Source organism: Cloeon dipterum, chromosome X (genome assembly GCF_949628265.1).
Source record: "Cloeon dipterum chromosome X, ieCloDipt1.1, whole genome shotgun sequence".
NCBI lineage: Eukaryota > Metazoa > Arthropoda > Insecta > Ephemeroptera > Baetidae > Cloeon > Cloeon dipterum.
In genome coordinates, this window is record NC_088790.1 from 20,240,105 (window position 1) to 20,252,030 (window position 11,926).

General features: G+C 37.4%; 1 protein-coding gene across 1 annotated transcript in view; it reads right to left on the reverse strand.

The window, feature by feature from the left end:
* Positions 1-10,033, reverse strand: part of Oamb (Octopamine receptor in mushroom bodies) — a 91,371-nt gene extending 81,338 nt beyond the window's left edge. The window contains exon 1 of the mRNA XM_065493677.1: positions 9,733-10,033. The gene's annotated coding sequence lies outside the window, so the exon portion shown is untranslated. The remainder of the gene's footprint in view (positions 1-9,732) is intronic.
* Between the last annotated feature and the right edge of the window lie 1,893 nt (positions 10,034-11,926).

An 11,926-nucleotide genomic window follows, 5' to 3' on the forward strand; every position in this document is an offset into this window, starting at 1 on the left:
TTTAAATAGGGAGCAGCGAGTGTGTTATTACTGCCGTCCTTCCAACAGTCTGCAATTAAGGTGGACTTGCGTGGAACGAATATCGCTGCGTCGTCTGCACTATCCCCACGTGATGCATTATTCCGTCCGCTTTTTAGGGTCACCTCCGTTTGCCCAAGCGCAACTGCGATGAATATTTTATGGAGAAGAACCATATAGAATGATTAGTAGTTAGGTCTTTTACCTTCGTACAAGAATTTAACGCTCACGCAATTTCATTATCTGTGTTTAAGCGCAACCTATTCAAAGCATCTATTCAATTGTACAAAATTAGTGTTTTGTGAAACGATCGATGGGTAAAAATAAAAATGAGTTTTCTATTGATTTGTTTTAAATAATATATTGGCTCTGAAAAAAAATATTTTAATATTATCTGCCGTTCAAAGATCCCGTATGAGAGCAATGGCGGTTTCCCCAATCGATTCTGCGTCCTTTATCTTTTCAAACACTTGTGCGCATACTGCTATTAAAAAGCCTCTCGCTATTACATTACTGCATGCTCTGCTGATCTTTGGTCCTCTTGCCTTTTTCTCCCTCGGAGCTGCACATGACTGTGTCTGTCGACTTGCTTGAATAATCGGCACTGCGCGGGCGGACACGAATTGCACACAGCAGCAGCAACAAGCATTAGCCACTTGTGTCGAGCCCGGAGCAACGTCAAACGCTGTCAAAGTGTATTTTTTGCCTGCACTCTTGCTATGAAATTGAGAGTAATTGTATATAACGGCATCAGCGCGCCAGAGAGTTTTATGCCTTTTAATTTTCTCCGTCTCTCCGCTTTGCACTATGACACTGCAGCTGATTATAATGAGCCTGCTTCCAGCAGCCAGGAAATTTTTAATGCTTACGTCAGCTTTGCCTGCCATAAAAGACTAAGCAAATGCCGATAAAACATTTAATTAAAACTCAGTACGAGCAAAATCACGTTTTTACTTTGAATTCTTGTATTAGCATCAAGGATGTGGGTGTTTTTGTCCATTTACGGAGTTTCTTCACACTAATTAGCAGAGGTTATTTCTTCATTATAAATTGTTTTGAATAAGTCTTTTTATAGGAAGAGATCACTACTAGATAGAGAAAATTCAGGTGTAACAAAATAAAAAACTATTTAACTTGCAGATGGTATTATGCGTATTTTCATTGGTTTCACAAACCCTACAGCAGACCCACCAGAAAGCCTCTACGTCTTAAGCTCACAAAAATGAAGTTCAAAGCAATGTGAGATAATATTTGAGCATTTCTGGGATCTAATACTGGCTACCCAATGTCAGAGATTGCAAGAGGTGGTTAGTTGAGTGACTCGAAATGCTCGAATAGTTCAACGGGTTGGAGGCGTACCAGTGCCGACTCCCACTTTATGGTTTTCGCACCTCTCCAGCGATTTTAGGGACAAATACCTAGCGTATAAATAAAATACCTCGATGCTGAGTGGCGAAAAGATGGCCACATATTGGGTCCAAGCTCCTCTGCGGCCACTTGTTCTATGTTATTCGCTGAGTGGTGAAATTGGGATCTGGGAGTGGGACACGTTGAGTTCATCGCCCACGGGAAGTGCTAAGCCGATGATGGTTAAAAAATCATATGTGTGAAGTTAAAATCATGGGGCGCCGTTTGAAAATTGACCAAAATATGGGCAAAAACTCCACCTGCGTATTATTTTTCTCTGTTTTATCTGTCATTGTGTTTACGGGAAGGGGCGCGACGTTTCTTCAACAGTTTTCAAAAATGCATCTTAACTGTTTTAAATAATACAACGAGTTTGGTTTTGAAACTAAATATAGTTGGTTTTTTTATTAAGGACGATACAATAAAATAATAGCAGTGAGAGCTCAAAACTGCATCTAAAACGAAGAAGCTCGTCTTTAATGGCTAGCTGCAATAATTTATACGCACAAAAACGTCAAATCCAGAGTCTGCAGAGAACGTCAGACTAGACAGATTTACGACTCGAAAAAAACATTTTGAACAGACGAAAAAATGATATGTATTATGCATATTATTTTCCTCTCGCACCCTGGTTGAATTCGATAAAAATGCAAACGGAAATATGAAGTTTGCAAGAAACAACCCATACACTTTGAGGAGAAGGTGGGAGTGAGAGTGAGAAGTGAGGAAACATCATATAGGCACAATATTATTCCAAGCCGCAGCGACGCGTATTTATTTTCACTTGAAATTGTTATTGGCGAAGCAAGCAATGAAAAATATGAATATAATGCAATCTGGATCTGGAGAGTCAACTTGTCAAAAACAATAAAATCATGCGGAGGGAAACACTCATCCTGATAGAGTTGTATGGAATAAAAAGTCTGTCAAAAGCGAGAGCTTAACCCACGCGAGCCGAAAGCTCGCTTACGCAGAGAGTGACGTTAATCTCGGGCATTGATTGCCGCCGTATATACAAACGCTTGGAAAAAATGCCATTTATCATGAGCTGAAGGATGAAAGTAAACTGGAAAACGTAGTGTTTTACATGAAAATCGGCAGCTACTGATCTGATTAAGAGATTAAATCGCGACAGCTCCCCGTGCGTGGCAAACAAGCGAAAGAGAGAAATATACTAGAACATTGCGTGTTGCTTTAGTTCTCTAATTCTATTACATAGATAGTATACCACACTACATACATATATACATATATTTGGAATTCTGATGCGTTTTAAGTGGAATGAAACACAAAAGCAATGAATGAATTAAATTGAGATGATTTTTTGAACATTTAGACTCTACGCAATTAATAGAGGACTAAGCAAAAATTAAAGTTTCCTTTCAAATTAACTTGAGTATGAGCACTTGACCATATTGATACCCCTTGGTAGATCTATCCAACGGTTTGTTTATGCTGTACAGTATGACGAGGAAAATCCTTGACGCGAATAAAATACTGTAATATCTGAGCAAATTTTGGCTTTAGCTCAAACCTAACAAGGATTTTTTGCAACATAAGAGGCAATAAATAATTTCTAGGTCTGTTCGGTTGATTTCTCCAAAAAAGTCATCATTTCATGAAATTAAAATTTTTAAAATATCAAGTAAAAATAAAAATACAATTTTGGCTTGTGTTGGAGCCAGTAATAGTGTTTTTCCATGAAATAGAAAATAGTAATAGACGAAACCTGCATAGGAAAGAAAAATAAAAAGTAGGAAGTTGTAAAGCAACGAGGATATGAAGTTCGTTTTAATTCTGAATAAAAATATAGTTTAGTCCTAAATATAGCAAATTAAAATATCTCCTAGCTGGATTATAAGATTGTCCCATTTTTAATTCAAAGTGAAGTTTTAACTATCGGGAAACCATATTATTATTTGTTCAAGTGTAACTGTTACATCACTGCAAAAAAATAATAACCTCTTTAAGTTGGCAACATTCAAGCACTTAAAAAATCCAGCGAAATAAAATTTTCATTTTTGTCATTGGTAAGACAGTGAAATACTATTTTAGTTTAAATTACAGACGATTATTTGACCTAGAAATATGATTTTTTTACTCAAATGTTTAAGAGGGAAATTTGTTCCATTTTATGCGGACCTCCGATTTTGCCATCATTAATAGTATATTGTAAAGCTTTAACCCCTCTGTTAGAGTTGAATAGCATAAATTGAAATTAATTCATTAGATAGAGAGTGAGTGAATTTTGAAAATGATTTATCGCATAAATTGCAATCATCACAAAATGTTTCCTCAACAATTTTGTCAGTTTTAAAAGCTGAATAAGGTATTTGACTTATCGTCGAGAAATCTGTTCAACGGTGCGTGAATTATTTCTTATTATGAAAATTGAGCGAAAAAATGGAAATGTTAGCTTTGAAACGAGCTTCAGTAATATGTTTGATTGCGGTAAAATAAAATTAGCAGCCTTTGAACAAATAGCCCAAATTTCGTAATGTTTAACTTCAAATTGGAATAAATCCTTGTGACATTTTGACGAAATTTTATCGTAACATGAGCCCTCAGAGATGCAATACAACTATAATTAACGCATTTTGCGTGTCAGAATTTCAATCGTTTATCTCAACAGTCCAGAGAGAATGCAGTGTGTGTACCATTCAATATCATGCACATATTAATACAATCGATAACCCAATTTCCTCGCTCCGGCCGCAATTGTTTTGCCACATCTATAACGTCGCTAATTGGTGCACATGCGTGCTCGATACTAACAGGTGCAAAAGTAAAGCGCAAATTAAACGGAGTGCGCTTCGGCTTAGGCAAACGAGTATCGATTAATATCGGAGAAAAGGTCTGTAATGAGCAGCTCGCTCTTGTCAGTTCATTAACGCGCGTGCACGACGAGTCACATTTCAATTATTTGTGTTCCGCTTCGATTTGCGGCTGCCGTGCTCATAATTAGCGTCGAGTGTGCGGTTCCAATCACAAAGCGTGCTGCACTCACCGAGTACTATTAAATTTGTGTGTGCATCGCCACTACAACAGCAGGCGTGGATCATACAATTGAAATTAATAATGAACACAAACCAGCCGTTAATTGTAAGCTGCATTATAGGTGTGCAAATATGACTCGAACGTGTGTACACACGTCAGGGCAATTATTCCAATCGCTTTATCATTTGGGGGAACGTTCTGCTCCATTCGATAATGTTAGATAATCTGAACAAATAGCCTCTCAATTAGCGGTTAGGGTAGTTTTTTTCGCTTCAATACCGATTCAGTCGTAAAAAGCTATGAAATACATACACGCGGATAAAAGAAACTTGTAAAATGATGGAAACAAGAGATAATGTATAATGTACTCACATTTTGAACTGCGCCGGGTTTGAATAGCATTAACTTTGATTGAATTGAGGATATTTTTCAAAGCCTATTTTAAGATTTAATATTTATACTTTAGGGGTTTCAAGTTAGGCTATAATTCAGCAGAATAATTGCTAATTTTGTTGGAAAATATTTTGTTTTTGTCACATTTTTAGGGATTTCATTTTTTTAAAGATAAAATATTTATCATTCTTGAGGTTGAAGTGAAAATTTTTCGGAGACAATATTAATTCTTTGACCTCTAATAAACCTTAAAAATTAATAGATTTTTTCTCTCTACATACCAAAATTTTAACAAATAGTGAACGCATGCACCTTTTCGTTTTTAGTTATGTTTTTATTCTTGAATTTCTATCATTGATTCAGTTTTTGGTTCTTGAATACTTGCTCGTAAATGTATATTTTTTAAAGACGAGGGTTTACATCATGTTTTATTTAGATAATTAGCAAACAAGTATAAACGAGAGAAATATGTCCACAATTTTTCAATCATTGAAAACAATTTGTAAATTGGTTAAATAAGTACCTCATTGAGTGAAGTGGCCAAAAAATATTTTGGAGATGAAAAATGTGTTCTTCTGGTTTCCTCAGAAAAACAAATCATTCTCGATTGGGTTAACCGATTGAAATGGCAGCTTCAAACGGTTAATACAATTTCAATTGGGTTGCAAATAGCTTAAAATTGCATTATACTTGCTCATTTCATAATATGCTATGGTTGGTAACACATAAAAATGGTGATCGGATGAAACTCGTGGCCTAAGCAACTGGCTGTCATTTACGCACAACTGTAAAAATATTCCTTTATCTAGCTTAGAATTCTTTATTTTATTTTGATCTTTTACAGCTGGTTTGATTGTTTTGTGCACAACAGAGCATCCAGAGGCCGGATATGAAACAAAATTAATTAGCTATTATTTTCTAACGATTTGAGTACATAATTTAGAGCTGCACACGTTAAAAAGTTTGGATTTCCTAATGTTTATACTAGCAAGCGTATATCATACCAGTTTTCGCGTGTGACTGCAATACATCGACATATTTCTTGCTATCCAAAAGGAGATGATGTCGAATCAAATTTTTAATTTTAAAAGTTGTATGGTATTAAACAAATCACCCATTTCACCCACCTTGCTTGTAGTTCACAAACATGTAATCCGTTTAAAGCAAGCCTGTACGTCGACAGGAGTGTAACCAGATCGCTTGTTCAGCCGCAGAGCGCAAAATTCAAATCCGTAACCATATTTGGATTGGCTCAGCGTTTTCCGTCGGATCGAGTTATCCAGTTCGCTTGATTCGATTGCTAATGAAAAATTGGACAAAGCCCGAATTAAGTAAGCTTTTCACGCTTTTGCCGATTACGCAGCACCTTTTCGCGATTCTACAATATCACTCATCACAGAGCATTGTTTTCGCGAGTTCCATCAAATCGGATTGTGACGTAATATTTCCATCAGACCCGGCGGTAGCGCTGAGGCCCGGACTGGCTCTGCTTTGAATGATAGGGGGCTACGCAAAATGTCAAAGGGGCAAAACGCTTTAAATGGATTAAACGAGTAAAAAGCTGAAAGTTCACCGAGTGCGTCAGTGCTGAATATTTTAAAAACGGCGTCCCAAAGCTTGTGGAAATCGAGTCCAATTGCAAGCGAATCCGTTAAATTATAAATGAAAGTGAAAATTTTAACCGAGACCGTTGGGGTTATAAATGTCACTACGCCCTTTTCTTTAAAATTATTCATTAGATTTTCTTTACCTTTTTCCCGAAAATTAATCAAACCCCCGTCGTCCTTTAATTTCCTGGTGAGTAAAATTCACTCTACTGCAGTGCCGTACCAAATTAGTATATAATTATTTTTTCGTTTTTTGCCGCACTAAAAGCCTTGGCCGTTCCAACTGAGTGCAAATCTAGGGGATCGAACAAATACAGAGCCCGTCGTTGAAGTGGATACGCATGGTAATTTAATTATAATTATCGATCCTCGAGAGCTACTCTGATGCCGGGTTCGATTTCTTTAGTGGTCTGAGTTGTCTGACCTCAGGTTGACCCAAAGCATGTTCCAATTGTAAAAATTAACCGATCGTGCAATTTTATTTCTCTCCCTATTTAGCTGCAAAACGTTTTTCTACCTTTTACCCTTCGTATCTCGAAAGTTGCAGGTTTCTCCATCCCAAATATTTCCAAGGATACTAAATGTGCACTGGCGGGGCAACATTTTGACAATACTTTGAAAAAAATTAAAGGCGCTGCTATTCTCATTATTGAATTTGAAGAATAAACTTAAAAAAATACTCGAAATTGAAAATTTCAAAATTTTTGGGGCAATTTTAAAGTTGTTGTTTTTCTAACTAGGCGTTGTTTTGCTCAAAGTTTGTGGTTTTGTGGGTCTATATAATTTCATTACAGATATTCATGGTTTTGAGAACTCTGGCGGATCCGCTTTTCCAAATTTCGCGGGGAAGGTAATTTTTTTCGAAATTTGGTTAACACGACACCTCTATAGATGCCCCCCAAAAATTCATCAAAATGAAAGAAAGACAATTTAAAAAAAAAAATCAAACTATATCAAATCTCGCATGGAAACACCCATCTGGAAAAGGAAATCTTCGTCTAAGACCACATTATCTCATATTAAATTAGTAAATCATTAATATTAAAGCATTCTATATATTCCCACGGTTGTATGAAATTTATGATTATATGAAGATATTTTGCTTCATAACAAACCAACAAAGGAAGCCAATTTTTAAAAGCTGAAAATATTTTAGCAAATCTTGAAGTAAGCTTCATTTAAAACCAGGTTGCACTGCAAAATGTTCTTTAATTATTTATTTTATTCACTCGCGAAAAAAATCAAGTAATTATTACATCAAAGATATTCCAGTTCTCTCTTGTTTTGCCACAAGCGTCGAACAGCTTCATTTTGATTTATTATGCAGCTACTGACCGTGACTGACAGGAAGGCGTTAGGTAAACGGATTATTTTGATAAAATAATTCTTTAATGCATAAATAAGCCAACCTCCAGTCCGTGCCTGAGGTACGTACACTCCCGAGATGCCTATGCATTATGCACATGTGTTTCTACTCTCTCCGCTGTGTGACGATGAAATAAAGTATAGATAAATTAACGAGCGAGCCATTTTACAAGAAAGGAGATAGTCGGCCGCGTATGAGAATGCCCTTGCAAAATCGTATTAAACGCTTCACTCTTTTCTTCCTAATGACAACACTAGCCGCTTATTAAATGTGTGTGCGTGTTTTCCATTGGCAAACACCGCCGCCGACGTCTATTTCTCTCTCTAAAGCAGCTGTTACAGTTTCATTCATTAACAGCCGAGGACAAACGATTCAATTTCTGCGCCGGCACCACCCACGCGAATAGCGAATTTATTTGCACAAACTCAACAGAGCATCCCGGGGATAATTAGAATTTCGACCTGTTATCCGCGCTGGTAATAATTATTCGCGTGTAATCCACGTGCGGCGCAGCTGTTATTCAATCAGTTCTACGCACTTTTTGTTTTCCCTTCCGCTATTTATCCACACGTCAGCTTTCATTCACTGTCTCTCGAACGCAATCAATGTCACGCTGCTATTTAATAAGCCTCACCTGATTGTAAATCTGACCGCACGACGTAGTTTTCATTGAAATTTTGAAAAAATAAAAAATAATATCAGGTTTTTGTAATCACATTGACGGAACTGGAGACATCAGGTGTCAATGTGGATCCAAGGCAGAGCTAAAACTTGAAAAACAAGCAAAGCTGAGGGAATGGCACTTAAGAATTCTAATCAATCTTTCAACACCCATACACTGATGCCAATCTCGACTCGATTCAGAGAAAAACAGTCATGCATATTCTTAAGAAATCGAAAGTATGACGAGAAAAAAGTTTAAAAGAGTGATCGGCATAGTTCTGCAAAGATTTCTATGTCTTCCTTGATTATTCCTGCTACGTGTCATAAACCTTTATGCGATGATGTAAAGTACAGAGCAAGGAGAGGTTGCAAAACTTGCATACGCAGACACATAAGAGCCAAACTCCAGGTGTAATTTACAAAGTGGACTGTTTATATTGAAAGATGCCAATGAAGGCAGAAGCGTCGTTCCTGGCTTGATGTCTTTTCTTACAAAAAATTTGATATTCTCAGAATTTATAAGAAAAAGATGCTGACAAAGAGGAAAATTTTGTTTTGTTCTAAGGTTGTAAATAATTTTTACCAATGAATTAGACTGAATTCCTCACCAGTCACCACATAAAATTTATTATCATAAGAGTAAAAATAAAATTGCAATTTTCAAAGTATTATTATTTGTCAAATGTAAAATGTTGGAGTAACGTTTTACAATGAATATTTGTATGAAAGAATTGGTAAAATTTCATATCGTTCCGTTTTATATCTGTTAAAACGACTACTTAGGGGGAAAACAGCTAAAACTCGATTTTTTGGTTTTAGAGGAGTCCTATTTTTAGGAGATAAAACTTAAATCACGTGCTAAATATTAATTGCATTTAAAGGAATTATAGAGACAGATAAATACAAGACATTCCCTGGGACAGTTTTAATCTATTAGAAATTTTCTAGCTCAATTTAATGATCACAATACTTTTTGCAGTAATGAGACCTTCCAATTATTTTAAATGACTTAAAGTATAGATTAAACCAACGACTGATGACCGAAATATTTAGCTTTGACAGACTTTGCGTAACCTTGCGCAACACTTTACAGACTCAAGCTGATGGAACGCGACGTGTGCGTTGTTCGATTTGAACTCGAGATGTCGTCGCCTCGAGACGTCCAGCTGTCCAAACGGTTCAGGTCGACACGCGTGTAATTGTCTAATTGCGATAAATAGCCATTGTAACATGTCACCCGCGCGCGATAGAAAGAGAGGTAAATAAAGCGACAGCACTCACCAGTCCGCAAGATGCTGACAGATGCGAGTTATTCCGCTGCTCTCACCGTTTCCATATTTGGCCAGAATTTTTGTATCTCCACCAGAGCAAACTTGCACCTGCACTCTCCCACGAACAATAGAACACACTCGGCGCCGGCGACACAAATTGACAGCGAATTTCGGTGCAATCGCGTACAACACGTCAATTTCGGTCCAGGCGCGCGGCACGAGACGCCACTGCTTTAGTCTTAAGACAGCGCATGCCTGCGAATACGGCTGAAAAATCGGCCGGAGCTTTTTCTTTCTTCTCGTATATGTCTTTCCAGCTCTGGAGCACTAACGAGTCCCCTCTCTATCCGCGTGTGACCATAAAAATTGCCGCGCCGATTCGTTTGCACTTCTACCGCGACTATAAGCGAGATCTCTCTGCTTTCAATCTCAGATGCACGATCCGAATTTTAAACTTTTTTCTCTCGAAAAGTCCGGCATACCTAGCTCAATTATTTGAATTTATTAATCATTGATCCGCTGAATCAGGGAAAATTCATCTTTGAGATGTGACCCTACAGACCACATCATAAATAATTTGGTAATACACTGGCCGACCTTGGTCATGAACTAAATTAAGGCCCAGGATGAGACCGTTCCATGTTACTAACTTCATTTCCACTGACCGACACAATCATACGGCTTAAACTCAAAGCCTGCAGCAAGACTCGTTAAATTCTATTTTTATATTTACGTTGGGGAATCAAGTGAGCATATATATCGTAGCATTTTATCATAATTATTATAATTTTGGTCATCTTGACTGGAACAAATTAGAGGCAGAAGTAAATTGTTTTAATTGCAAGAGGATTAAAAACCCATCTGATTTAAGGATACATTAATGCTCTAAAACAGCCTTACAATACATCATTTCAATGTTCTCTACGTTAAATTCTTTCCGCCGTTTTTAAGTAATTATTTTGGGTAATTAGTGTCGAGCTACTTGGCTGTACAGTGTTTTCGAGGCACAATATAAATGCAAATGAACTAACTACTCACATTTTCAGCAGTAATGCTCGCAATTAAAATGAGCCATCGCGGCAGCCTCCTCATAAAGCTTCCTTTGTGGCAAAGGCGTGGCGCCGAGAAATTTTAATTAACGTGTCCAGGATTACCATAAATATTGGCTCTGCCCTTTCGCTTTTAATTTCTGCACCCTCGCTCTGCTTCCTGCCTACTTTTTCGTGCGCTACCTCTCTTTGTCATAATGAATATTATATTACTCTCCAGGTGTCCGGAAAAAAGTTCCTTGATATATTGAAAACGGCGGGCTTGTCTCCGTCTCTCCTTGAGCGCAAAATATCACTTTTGAAGCCAAAAGCAGAGAGGTCCTGACGGGCGCTGAGGTTTAATTAGAGCGCGAAATTAAGACTATTAGCGTGAGACGGCGCGCGCGGAGGGTATTTCCATTTTTTCTTTCCAGCTAAAGGGCTTAAGTTTGGCTTTCACTGCCTCCTGTAGCTTTATGAAATCCCTCTTTCATAATTGATGTGAAACGTGGCCATTCTTGCAAGAAAATACACACACCAAAAAGATTTTCAAGTACACATAGGTGTCAAGCTCTTAAACATGAACCGTGCAATTTTTATGATCATTCGGATTGACATGTTAGCGATTGATTTATGGTATGGCTAAGGAAAGTTTTTTTATCCGCTCATCTCTTTTGAGAAAACCTCACGTATATTTCGTGTCTCAATAATATGGGGACTGCACAATCAGACTCGCACCAAAGCAGTCACCGCAAAATGTTCTCTCTCTCTCTCTCTGACTAGGATGAGATTTGGTGCGAGAATTTTCTAGAAATGTTGATCTCATACTATTAAGACCCGCACTACTTACGGGTCTTGATTCCTGATCTTAACATTACTGTTACTTCAACCACGAGTCCAAAAATAAAAGATGATTTCTACTAAAAGACGCATTTCTGCCACGGGTCCACATACCCACAATAACAAAAAAAAACGAAAAACATTGACGTACAAGCCTCCTTGGAGGAAGCCGAGTCAAGAAAAGGAGCAGCCATTGGCCCCACACCTGTCCTGACTTTTATTCAAATGTTAAACATTCGTCATATTAAAATTATTCACACGTGCTGGAAAGGTGAATTCTCTTAAATCCAAATGGACTCGTCATTACTATGCAAGGATATCAAATTTCGGTGTAAA